The sequence below is a fragment of the Ovis aries genome, chromosome X (assembly GCF_016772045.2).
Source record: "Ovis aries strain OAR_USU_Benz2616 breed Rambouillet chromosome X, ARS-UI_Ramb_v3.0, whole genome shotgun sequence".
Taxonomy (NCBI): domain Eukaryota; kingdom Metazoa; phylum Chordata; class Mammalia; order Artiodactyla; family Bovidae; genus Ovis; species Ovis aries.
The window spans coordinates 1,823,712-1,836,913 of record NC_056080.1 but is presented as its reverse complement, the minus strand read 5'-3'; the positions used below and the strand labels follow the sequence as shown (position 1 = coordinate 1,836,913).

At 43.4% G+C, this 13,202-nt stretch overlaps 1 long non-coding RNA gene across 10 annotated transcripts in view; it reads left to right on the top strand.

Moving 5' to 3' along the window:
- Nucleotides 1-13,202, top strand: part of LOC105605336 (uncharacterized) — a 327,912-nt gene that overhangs the window by 193,772 nt on the left and 120,938 nt on the right. For 7 of the 10 annotated variants that reach the window (XR_009598764.1, XR_009598763.1, XR_009598761.1 and 4 more), the window contains one exon: nt 1-13,202. This exon is cut by the window's left edge; it is cut by the window's right edge and continues 12,240 nt beyond it. The exons of the other annotated variants lie outside the window; for them this stretch is intronic. This is a non-coding gene — a long non-coding RNA (uncharacterized LOC105605336). 10 annotated transcript variants of the gene reach the window in all.

The following is a 13,202-nucleotide window of genomic DNA, read 5'->3' as shown; positions in this document are numbered from 1 at the left end:
GCATGGCAACCCATTCCAGGATTCTTGTCTGGAGAATCCCATAGACAGAGGAGCCTGGCAGGCTGCAGTCCATGGGGTTGCAAAGAGTTGGACACAACTGACTGACTTAGCGTGCACGCACACAAATAGAAACTCTGTTAATACAGAAAGATACTCATTACAAATTAAAGGCAAGTGATAAACTGTCTACCAGAGACATACCTAAAACAAATGGAGCCACATATTTAGGAAAAATTTCAACAAGTATAAATTAACTAAGAAAGTTGATAGTTGCTCAGTCGTGTCTGACTCTTTGCGACCCCATGGATTGTAGCCCGCCAGGCTCCTCTGTCCATGGGATTTCTCCAGGCAAGGATACTTGAGTGGGTTGCCATTCCCTTCTCCAGGGGGATCTTCCCGACCCAGGGAAAATAAGCTATGAATGCGCTTAGTCATCTTGGGTAAAACAGTGAGTAATACAGGGAGAAGCTGAGGGTGAGACCTCCAGGGGCCTTGTAACCAAAGAAGCAAATACTGTAGTGAGGAGGCTGCAGCGTGTATGTCTGTCTATTTAATACCTGTGTTACGTAAAGCCCAGCCAGGCAGCCTGAGCCTTCCTCTCCTGGACCTGCAGACCATTTCCACATTTGGCTTCATATTGGGCCACAAGGACACCCCCCACCTCCCGCCAATAAATCAATAATTGGAGCAGTAGTCGACGCCGCACTTTATGACTCAGGAAGAATAAAATTAGAACTTAATAAGAAAACAGTGTAATAAACCCCTAAGTGGGTGTGTTCTTTTAAACATACCGCTCAAAGTAATGAGGGTAATTTAAGAGGGCATTTAGAGATTACGGACATAAAACAAGGGAACGTTTAAAATATAATTGCAAGCCATTTAAAAGCTAATGCTGCTGGGCAGCATTAGAATGAGAACACACTGGCGTGGTTAGTGGTGGGTTGGTAACTATTTAGGGTTTCCCTGGTGGTTCCAATGGTAAAGAATCTTATTTAGCTATTTAGCAGCTGCTTTTGTAGGCGTGTTTTAAGCATCAGTGGGTTGGTACATTCATTCGTATTAATCAATAAGACAAAAATAAAACAGGGAACATATACATCAGAACTTCACTGGTACATGAGTAGCTGAGCACTTTCTTTGCTGAGTTGGGTAGTGAAACAGCTTCAAATCCTAGGGATAGTTTCTGCTTTGTCGTGTATTGGTTAATTACAGTATAATGGCTGTCCACTGGATGTTAGCCGTAAAATGCTTACTGTTGCACTATTACCATTTTAACCAACATTTCCTTTACTCTGGGCTTCCCTGGTGGCTCAGATGGTAAAGAAATCCGCCTGCAATGCAGGAGACCTGGGTTCTATCCCTGGGTCGGGAAAGATGTCTTGGAGGAGGAATTGGCAACCCGCTCCAGTATTATTGACTGGAGAATCCCATGGACGGAGGAGCCTGGTGGGCTACGGTCTATAGGGTCACAAAGAGTTGGACATGGCTGAGCAACTTTCACATTCCTTAGCCTAGGAAATCGACAAAAGTTAAACTCAAGTCCCGAGTCATAGGCCTTGCCAGTTTCTGTGGTGGAAATGCTCCTACCATGTCCAATTTCAAGCTGCCGATGAGGGTTATTTGTCATGGAAATGTGAAGAAATGTGCGGTTTTCACCAGTTGTGTCCGACTCTTTGCGATCCCATGAGCTATAGCTCACCAGAATCCTCTGTCTATGGGGTTTCCCAGGCAAGAATACTGGAGTGATTTGCCATCTCCTCCTCCACAGATGTGAATACACAAATTAGCCATAATAAGTAGGGAGACGATGAGAGAATTACAGCTTTTATTTATTCGTATGGCTTTAATACAGTTTTGAATGAAAGTTTATATACATTCATTTTTAATAATGACAGTGTTGAACAGCAGGCCCCCCCCACCCCCCAAATTCCTGAACATTTAACGAATCAGAGTGAGCCAGCTGCAGATGTCGTTGGCAGACAGTTCAGTCCAAAATGTCCTTTGAAGAAAATTCAAAGGATATAATGTTTTCGTTTCTAATCCCATAAAATAAACCTTACAGTAATTTGACTGGATAGGCCGAAAAATAGGAGGAAGCAGAAATTTTTTTTTTAGGAGAAATTAATTTAAAAAAATAAGACTTAGGAAAACAGGGTAGGATTTATAAAGGAAGTTTCTTTCTACCAGTTTCTTTCCACTATTGTGGAGTGTGTGCAGTGTACGTCTGGCAGTGCTCTCCTTGTTCCTGTGGACCCCAGTCCTTTTAAGAGAGAAGGTGCCAGATGTTGAAAATGGAACACATAAGGGAAAAAAAGGAGGGGTGCGAATCTTTGTGGGAGGTTATGGGATGGATTCGGATGATTCTCTGCAGTTATCTGCCGTCCACCTGTTGTGGAACTCGAGTCAGCTTAAGCGACAAGTTGTTGTTCTGTTGCTAACTCGCGTCTGATTCTTTGTGACCCATCGGACTGCAGTGAGCCAGGCTCCCCTCTCCTCCACTGTTTGCTAGAGATTGCTTAAATTCATGTGCATTGAGTCACTGGTGCCATCTAATCATCTCATCCTCAGCCGCCCCCTTTTCCCGCTGTCCTCAGTCTTTCCCATCATCAGGGTCTTTTCCAGTGAGTCAGTTCTTCACATCAGGTGGCCAAAGGATTGGAGCTTCAGCATCAGTCCTTCCAATGAATATTCAGGGTTGATTTCCTTTAGGATGGACTGGTTGGATCTCCTTGCAGTCCAAGGGACTCTCAAGAGTCTTCTCCAACACCGCAGTTCAAAAGCATCAATTCTTTGGCGCTCAGCCTTTTTTAGTTTCCAACTCTCACATCCATGCATGACCACTGGAAAAACCATATCTTTGATTATATGAACATTTGTCAGCAAGGTGATGTCTCTGCTTTTTAATATACTGTCTAGGTTTGTTGTAGCTTTTCTTCCAAGGAGCACATGTCTTTTAATTTTATTTCAGTCACCCTCTGCAGTGATTCTGGAGCCCAAGAAAATAAAATCTGTCACGATTTCCATCAGTTCCCCATATATTTGCCATGAAGTGATGGGACCAGATGCCTTGATTCTAGTGTTTTGAATGTTGAGTTTCAAGCAACTATTTCACTCTCCTCTTTCATGCTCATCAAGAGGCTCTTTAGTTCATTTTCACTTACCTGCCATAAGGCTGGTGTCATCTGCATGTCTGAGGTTGTTGATACTTCTCCTAGCGAGTATTTGGCCTAGTTCTGAGAGCTTGGGAATGGCAGAGTTCCACTGTGATCACAGCATTAGGTGTGCCTTAATACAGCTTTATCTGGTCCATACTGGGGGGGCTTCTCACCAAATGTAAGTCCTGAGTCTTGTTCCAAGGATGTAGAAAGCCTTGACGACAGCAGTAGTGGGACCAGTTTATACCAATGTGGCTTGTCTGGCTCTCCAACCCAAGCTGACCTAGTTAAGTATTTTCAGAAACACAGACTCCTTCTCCAGGCTTGCTTAATTGGGTGCAATAGACAAAGGAGGCGCGAATGGACCCAGGGCCCAATCTGTAGCTCTTTGTCCCTGTCCTGGGCACCATCATGGTCTAGGGCTCTAGTGGGGATGGGTGGGGGGGTGGCTGACCACACATGCAAATACCTCATTCTCTCTTGGTCAGGCTGCAGCCAGGCCCCCCACCACAGATCCACGTGGTGGAGAGTTTCCAGAGCACAGTCCGGGCTCAGAGCATCCCCCAGTCAGGAGAGCATCAGTGACCACTGCAGCAGCCGTGGTTCTGGAAAAGAACCTGGCTGTTTTCTTGGTTCTGGTCCTTACATTTGGGAGCTGGCTCCTCATCATCTCATTGCAGGACAAGGTGACCGTGTTCCCTTTAAGTGGTTGCTTCATGCTGGTTACCATGCGTTTCTCTGTGCAACTTACGATAAGACAAGGATTAGCAGCTTGCAGATTTACCTGTGCTCTCCTTGAGCTGGTTTATCCTCTAGAAACAAACTTGGCCATTACTTGTAGAGTCTACTTTCCTGAGGCCTGGTGCACACTGCAGAAACTGTAGAAAAAAAAATCCTGTGTACACCTAGTCCAAGTGAGGTAAAGAAAGAGGTGGGAGAGATGGAGAGAGAAATATCAATGGTAAGTGAGAATATAAAGTTGGGATATATAGGGAAAGCAATAGAATGTTTATAAGTTACGAGGTACATCTTCTTCTTGCTGACATTTAGGAAAGTTTAAACAGACCCATCGTCATGGTCCCAGTTGAAAAAGGTTGTCAGAAGCTTCCTCCACTCTCTCTGCTCATTTACAAAGTGACAGATAAAGGTTATTTCATAGGTAATTTTCCCCATAATATGAGGCAAGTGAAATTACTATGCTATTGAACTTTAAAGGAACAATTAATCCCTGTGGTATTAAAACTGACCAAGGCCACATAAAAAGGAGTCATTCTATTAGATATTATAAAGGTAGATTAACTCTGGTATTAAAATCTGACAGCGATCAGAGAGTAAGAAAGTTATATGCATAATATGTGTCATCTGAATTGTATAAATATTAATGGAAACTCTTTAAGTGAACATTTGATCCAGCAGTATATTAAGAAGTAATACCCCATAATGAAATAACAGCTATTTTAGGAATACCAAAATGATTCAATATTACGAGATGTATTAACGTAATTCATGATGTTATTAAGTTAAATGAAAAAAAAAAAGCTTTGCTGTTTCAATAAGTGCCAAAAAAGAATCTGATAAAATTCAGCCACTCTTTCAGATAAAAGTCTAGGTAAAATAGCAATGAAAGTAATAAAAGTAACTACAACCAAGTGCCTAAATATATCTTGACGATGGAAGAAATATTCCACGAGTGAACAGGCAAGAAGGGCAGCTGCTGTCATTTTTTTTTATTATTATTATTATTAATGACATCGGTGTGCAAGTACTAGCCAATGCAATGATTTAAAATTTTGGAAATCTACATTAGCATCCTTTTACAAGGCAGAAAAGCCGTGGGCTTCCCTGGTGCTCCGATGGTTAAGACTTTGCCTTCCAGTGCAGAGGGTTTGGGTTTGATCCCTGGTAGGGGGAGCTAAGATCCCACATGCATCATGGCCAAAAGGCAAGACATGGAGCAGAAGCAATATTGTCACAAATGCAATAAAGACTTTAAAAACGGTCCACAGTAAAAAAAAAAAAAAAAAAAGAAAAGATAAGAACGCCAAAAGAATTCATACTACTAATGATAACGGAAGTATGTGAAATAAGGTGGCTAGTTACAAAACTGCTATACATAAGTAAATATGGCATGAAGAATAAGGAGAATGATAATAACGATAATTTTAATGGTATCTACTGTCCATTTAATGCTCAGTTGTCGCAGGACTTGTTCAGGGCATGTTAAAGGCACTGCATTTAAATAGCCTCCACAACCCCGTGAGATAAATATCATTCTCGTTATACCGGCCAGAAATGTTCCTCACCATATATACTGATTAAATCCTATTGATGATAGCACTCCATGGTGATTATCAGATAATCGTCTTGGGAAAATGGATAAATATTAGAGAATGCAAATGATAGGCTTGGGAGATGAAAATAATGGATTTTTTTTTTTTTTAATCACATCGTGTTTGCGGGATGGCCTGGTGGAGGTGCCTCAGAAGCATCAGCAAAGCAGTTGTGGGGCTTGCATGGGAAGTGAGAGGCGGGTCATAGATTTGGGATTCATCACCTTTCAGACAGTGAGGGGCTCAGCATTGAAATTTAATCACTTGTTTTTAACTTTGTGAAATATTTTAAAATTATGACATTTTATCTCATTGATTTGTTTGTATAGGTATTTAAGTTAGAAGTGTATGTGTACTAACACTGTTGTGTGGGTGGCAAGGTGTGTGTGTATATGTATGTATGTGTGTATGTATATGTGTGTGTATATAAACATTCAAATACTGGAATATCTGTGCATATTCAAATACTGAATATGTATGTATATATATATATATATATATATATATATGTAATGAAGAACTGGATTGTAGCTGCATTCACTAACAGATCATCCTTTTTTAACCGCTCATTATGATATTTAGAAACATAACTTGACGATGGTAAAATGCACCTAGGTCATTTTAATGACTAAAGAATATTTTTGTGTATATTCTTTGAAAAAAATCCAGTCTTCAACTTTGGGGCAATAAAATTGTTCATTTCCCCACCCCCTAAAATTAGCCATGTTATGGCAGCTATTTTTCATAAGCTTTCAATATCTGAAGTCTTTGAACAGAAGATCCTAGATTCAGAATTTCTCTTTCATGAGTTATGCTTTTTTAACGGTGACGTGAGTTTATTTTTTAATGTACAGAATTACAGTGAAAAGATAGTGATTCCTGATATCACCGTCCAGATGATGCCACTTATACTCTAAAAAGTAGACACGTCTTTAAAAATTGATGGAGCACTGAAAGTTGAAAATGACAAGAGTGACAGCGTGTTTATTTTCCTGTTGATGAAATACACAAATTGACAAGCTGTGCATATGGGCACGTGCAAGTCTAGCTCACTGTTTCCTTGGCTGTGATTTACTGAAGGGCCGGTCTCCAGGAGTGGGAAGTATTCCTAGATCAAGTCAGCTTCCTGGAAGTTGCTCCATAGTCTGCTATTCTCCAGTGCTTTGGGCTCCATCTTCTGGAATGTTCTTTGCCTTTCTAACGTGTTCTTTAGCGGCTCGATAACCAGAAAACACACGCTGTGAATAAATTTCTCAACCTGCTTCCTGCCCATGCATAGCTGTGAATGCTGAGGGTCACATTTACATTTTGAACTAAGCCACGCTCTTCTATTCCAGACGGGTCACACTTTGTCCAATACAATTTTGTCTCAAAATTTGGGAGGGTTCTCCTGTGAACTGGATTCTATGTTGCTGCTGGAATGGGATTAGCACTTCCCTTCGAGAGATACTTTCCTCTTAGACTCAGTCATGACTCGGAGTATGTGAGGCTGTGCTAAAACACATTCCTCACGTTCCTAGTGGCTGTTTTGCCCGGCCAGGAGGTTCTCCTAGGCCTGTCTTAAGCACCTCTGAAGTCTTATCATAGGTTTTACTGCAGTACTCCTGCTTTGGTGTGTGAAAGTGAAAGTCGCTGTTGTGTGTCCAGCTCTTTGTGACCCCATGAACTATACAGTCCATTGAATTCTCCAGGACAAAATACTGCAGTGGGTGGCCTTTCCTTTCTCCAGGGCATCTTCCCAATCCAGGGATCAAACCGGGTTCTCTTTCATTGCAGGTGGACTTTTTACCAACTGAACTGTCAGGGAAGCCCAGTTTGCTTTGGTGTGTACCCGAGGCTATAACTTCCTGGTAGCTTGCTGGATTGTCCGACACAGGCTTTTAACTTTTTTGGGGGAGTCTTTTTCTTACTAAACAGGGTGGCGTTAAGTCACATGTTTGTTCTCTTATTTTGCTGTTCCCAGAGTCTCGATTTGTCTGTAAATTCTGTCTGCAGTTAGCCTGCTCTTTCTGCATCTATTCCATGATATTGTGGTACCTTCTCAAATGCAGTTAGTAAGGACCAGATGACTCTTGTAGTGATTTGTGTTTAGATCTCTGTGCTGGTGTACCCATGGGTTAGGCACATTTTCTGTCTTCCAGAGTTACCAGTGACAACAGTGGTAACTATACATTGTGATCGCAAAACCTGGTCACAATTTTTTTCAGGCTCGTAGAGCAGTTTCCACGACACCTGTGTAGCCTCCTATGTTCTCAGAGATCCTTGGTTTATTGTTCCATTTTTACCGTGTTTGTCATGGGTAGCCCTGTCCAGAGATTCTACTTTTACTGATGTGAACAAATGCTTGTCAACATCCTTCCCCTGTGCCCCCCACCCCCCGCCATGGAATGGGTTTTATTAATAAATACTAAGTTATCGTGAGCCCTTGAATTCGAGGAGGGTGTGTCTGTGGTCTTCTGGGACATGCTGTGCTTTGCCTGGCATAATTTTACCGTGCTTTGCCTGGACATAATTCTACCGTGCTTTGCTTGGCATAATTTTACCATGCTTTTCCTGGCATAATTTTATCATGCTTTGCCTGGCATAATTCTACTCTTTTCTGTAGGGATGACTTCTCCCCCAGGAAGGGGCTACTCTAAGCCCCTTAGAGTTTGTTCTCTGAATTCATGTGAAAACCTTGCAGCCTTTCCTCCCACTGCACAATCAGCTTGGTTCTCCTTCAGGCCAGACCTGACTGTTTGACCTGAGGTGTTTCCGCACCCCCTCGCAGAAAGTGAAACAGTGAGGGCCTCTGATCTCAACGTCTCTTCTGCAAGGGTGGGCAGGGGAACGTCTCATGGGGCTCTCTGAGCGGTCAGCTCATTTGTGAGCTCTCAGGCGCCCTGGCTTCTCTTTGGTTTTCCTTTCTGCTCAGTTCCTGGGAGCCAGAGAAACAGGCGGAAGGGAAGAAGCAGAGCTGTGTCCCTCCCCTCTCTCCCCTCTCCGCTTGGGCTCCATTGGTCTTTTCATGTCTGTCTCTAGCACGCTGGCTTCACCAGGCAGCCTGTCTTCCCGGAGAACGTCCTCTCCTCTTACGATTGGCGGTTGTTTCCTCGCTCAGTCGTGTCCGACTCTTTGCCACCCCGTGGACTGTGGCCCGCCAGTCTCCTGTGTCCTGGGAATTCTCCAGGCAAGAATCCTGGAGTGGGTTGCCATGCCCTTCTCCAGGAGGTCTTCCCGACCCAGGGATCGAACCCATGTCTCCTCCGTGTTGCGCACTGGCAGGCAGCTTCTCTACCACTGATCACCGGGGAGGCCCGCCATTTGCTCTATGCTGGGTCGAACGTTCTGTCTATCCTAACACCGCTTTTACAAACTGAGGGGAATTTCTGATCATTGAACGGGATTAGACTAACTAAGATCTCTCCTTGTAGAGATGATTTTTTATTTTTTTGGCTGTGTTGGGTTCTGCATTGCAGCGCAGCGGTTTTTCTGGTTGTGGTGCATGAGAGGCTGAGTTCCTCACGCCATGTGGGATCTTAGTTCCCTGACCAGGGGTGGTACCCATGTCCCTTGCATTGAAATGTGGATTCTTAACCACTGGACCACCAAGGAGGTCCCCTAATCCGATCATCTAATTTATTCAGTTATCTAACTGCAGCGAAAATGTAAATCTCAGCTCACGTTCTGTTGCTTATGTGGGAAAAAGTAAGACACAAATTTAGATTTTCAAACTGAAAAATTGGCACCTCTCATCTTCACAGTATAATCAGCTAGTTAGATTTTTTAAATGTATGTAAAAATTCATGGATCTAAATAGAAACCTGTATGCAACTCAAGCAGCAACAGTTAGAACTGGACATGGAACAACAGACTGGTTCCACATCGGGAAGGAGTATGTCAAGGCTGTATATTGTCATCCTGCTTATTTAACTTATGCAGAGTACATCTTGAGAAATGCAGGGCTGGATGAAGCACAAGCTGCAATCAAGAATGCTGGGAGAAATATCAATAACCTCAGATGTGCAGATGATACCACCCTTATGGCAGAAAGTGAATAAGAACTAGAGAGCCTCTTGAAGAAAGTGAAAGAGGAGAGTGAAAAAGTTGGCTCAAAACTCAAAATTCAGAAAACTAGATCATGGCATCTGGTCCCATCACTTCATGGGAAATAGATGGGGAAACAGTGGAAACAGTGACAGACTATTTTCTTGGGCTCCAAAACCTCTGCAGATGGTGATTGCAGCCATGAAATTCAAAGACGCATGCTCCTTGGAAGAAAAGTTACGACCAACCTAGACAGCGTATTCAAAAGCAGAGACATTATTACTTACTAACAAAGGTCCGTCTAGTCAAGGCTATGGTTTTCCCACTAGTCATGTATGGATGTGAGAGTTGGACTGTGAAGAAGGCTGAGTGCCGAAGAATTGATGCTTTGGAACTGTGGTGTTGGAGAAGACTCTTGAGAGTCCCTTGGACTGCAAGGAGATTCAACCAGTCAGTCCTAAAGGAAATCAGTCTTGAATATTCATTGGAAGGACTGATGCTGAAGCTCCAATACTTTGACCACCCGATGCAAAGAGCTAACTCATTCGAAGACACCCTGATGCTGGGAAAGATTGAAGGCAGGAGGAGAAGGGGATGACAGAGGATGAGATGGTTGGATGGCATCACCAACTCAATGGACATGAGTTTGAGTAATCTCCAGGAGTATGTGATGGATAGGCAAGCCTGGCGTTCTGCAGTCCATGGGGTCACAAAGAGTCAGACAGGACTGAGCGACTGAACTGAAATATACTTGTGAGTTTTCACTCAGCTACAGATCTGTCCTTACTTACTGAAGCTGAAATTGGTTCATCATCAACATGTGCAGGTTCCTTCCGCTTGGCCACTGAGTGTTTCTGACGTAACCCTGCTTGTCTTTGATATCGTTATTTCTCTTGATTTGTGCAGATGGCCTGGTCTCATCTTGTTTATCTCCTGACCCTGAATGAGAACCAGTCATTTCTCCAAGAAGCTCTGGCCTCTTGAAAGAGGAAAAGGTACATGAGAACAAAAATCTGGGTGCTCGGAAGGGCACTGTTGACAGTCAGTTGTTCTAAGGGTCTTCACACGGTTGAAAAGTCTGTATGAAACTTGAGTGTTCATACTGAGGTGTCTGTGGCCATTCTCCGACTTCTGTCCCTGTCTCACGGTTGTGTGTTTAAACCCAAGAGGCAAATGACTCATCTTTTTGGTTCACGTGCCTTCAGATCAAAAGGAGCCGCGCCCAAGTAAATCCGTCTGCACCTGAAGGTTCTTAGGGGACGCACTTTTGCAAATTCATCCCACCCTTGACTCTGGAATGACATGACTTTGGTGTTTTGGAAGAGAACTGAGTATTTGGAAACCAGATATAGGTCCTGAAGATGGGCATCTCTAGTAGCTCAGTGGTAAAGGATCTGTCTGCCAGCATAAGAGATAGAGGTTCGATCGCTGGGTCGGGAAGATCCCCTGGAGAAAGAAATGGCAACCCCGCTCCAGTATGCTTGCCTGGGAAATCCCATGGACAGAGGAGCCTAGAGGGGCTACAGTCCATGGGGTGGCAACGTGACACCTGAGTGACCGAGCGTGCACGCACCCGGAGATGACTTCCAATGAACCACAGCATGTATGCCAGCCCTCACATAGCCTCTTCCCTCCTGGACCTGGGCTCTCTGTGACCTTACTTCACCCATGAAATCAGCCGCGTGATGCTGTTCCAGCCCACGCCTCAGTCTCAGGGAGGGTGACAGATGTCGTGTTTGTGATGCTGTAAATCCCTGAGCCTCTCATGGAAGAAATCCAGCTTCCATGCTGCAGAGAAAGCAGGGAGACTCTCAGGACGAGGCCCCAAGACTCTGTATTGGGTTGGCCACAAAAGCTCAAGCTCGGGTTTGTCCGTAAGATCTGAGACATCTCAGTAACATGTCATCTGCACGTTGAGTCAACCCCTAAGCTCTCCGTTCTGTATTTACTGGCTCCCTAGAAATAAAGGTGAGACCTTGTATTCCCCAAGGAGGATTTAAAATGTAAACCAGGCAAAGACACGGATCCTTAGATTCACAGAACCTTAGACTAGGTGAGCATTTGGTGGGATGTTAGATATATTTTCTGGGCTTCCTTGGTGGCTCAGCTGGTAAAGAATCTCCCTGCAATGTGGGAGAGCTGGGTTCGATCCCTGGGTGGGGAAGATTTCCTGGAGAAGGGAATGGCTATCCATTTCAGTATTCTGGCCTGGAGAATTCCATGGAATTCTTTTTTTTTTTTTTTTTAGAGAGATTTTGTAGACTCAAATTGGCCACCGTTTGGAAACTTGCTGTTCCATTTCCACTACTTGTAAATCCAGCCGTGTGTTAATAGTTCCAGGAACAGAGAACTTCCAGGTCCTCAAAAGGCATCATCTAAGTGCCTGAAAAATAAAACTGGATACTAGGTTATGAATATTGGCATTTGCGAAAGAGGGTCTTGCCCTCCAGATCCCTGTTCACTGAGATGGTAAAGCATCTGCTTGCCAGTTCAGGAGACACAGGTTCAATGCTGCAGTGTTTGGGCCAAAATACATCAGAACATAAATTACACAAGCTTCTTGTAAGTTCATTGAAGTTATTTAAAATTCACGATGGTTGCAAGAGGGTCAGTATTAATGCAACAGCCAGTAGTGAAATTTTTCTGAATTTTGAAAGAGTTCGAGACCTCTCAGATTCAAGCAATAAAATGACCAATAACTTGGTAAAGAAATCCTTTGTAGGCTAGTCCACATCAAGAAAATAGACTCTAAAAATGATAATGAGAAAAATCAAGGGGCTTACCTGGTGGCTCAGGGTTTCCCTGGTGGCCAAGTTTGGACGTAAGGATCTCTGCCAATTTGCCTCAAGTCGAAGCTAGGAAAATACAATACCTGTTTGGTTTTCCAATAACACTGGAGACATTTATAAATCATACTGTGCTGTTCTAATGGTTTATGTAAAACTTCTGTAACTTACCCACTTTTAAATTCATTTCTTGGTCTTACTTATTTCCTGTTATTTTAGTTTCTTGAGACAAGATGAAATTCAATCCCTTTAAAAGAAATTTATGTCTAGGCCGCTGCACAAACCCAGAATTCCGAAATTACTTTCCTTCTTGGCTTCCTTGGAAGAATGTATCAAGTTCATTCTCTCATGAGAGTCCAGAAGACCGGTCAGTATACTTGTTTTGGACCATTTCTTAGAACCTCCTGGGCCTCCCTTATGGCTCATCTGGTAAAGAATCTGCCTGCAATGCAGGAGATCTGGGTTCGATCCCTGGTTTGGGAAGATCCCGTTGGAGAAGGGAAAGACTACCCACTCCAGTATTGTGGCCTGGAGAATTCCATGGACTTTATGGTCCGTGGGATTGCAAAGAGTCAGACACGACTGAGCGACTTTCACTTAGACTTCCACTTCCACTTTCCTAATACTAGATGTGAGGTGTAGATGCCATCTAGACTGGGCACTTTGTAAACTAGTGAGACTTAAGTCTTATCCAAGACCAGAAAGAGCGTCTGTAATTATTCAAATAGGTCCGTGTTGATGATGACCCCTTAAGTCATACTCCTAAGATGCTGCGACTTTATCATCAAGCGTAGTCTGTGGCCACATGGAGTTGTATTAGATGTCACTTCCTATGTGAGTCGTGGCCTTCACAGCTGGGAAGAATATAAAGAGTATTTGGAAGAGAACACAGCTGCTTACCAGTA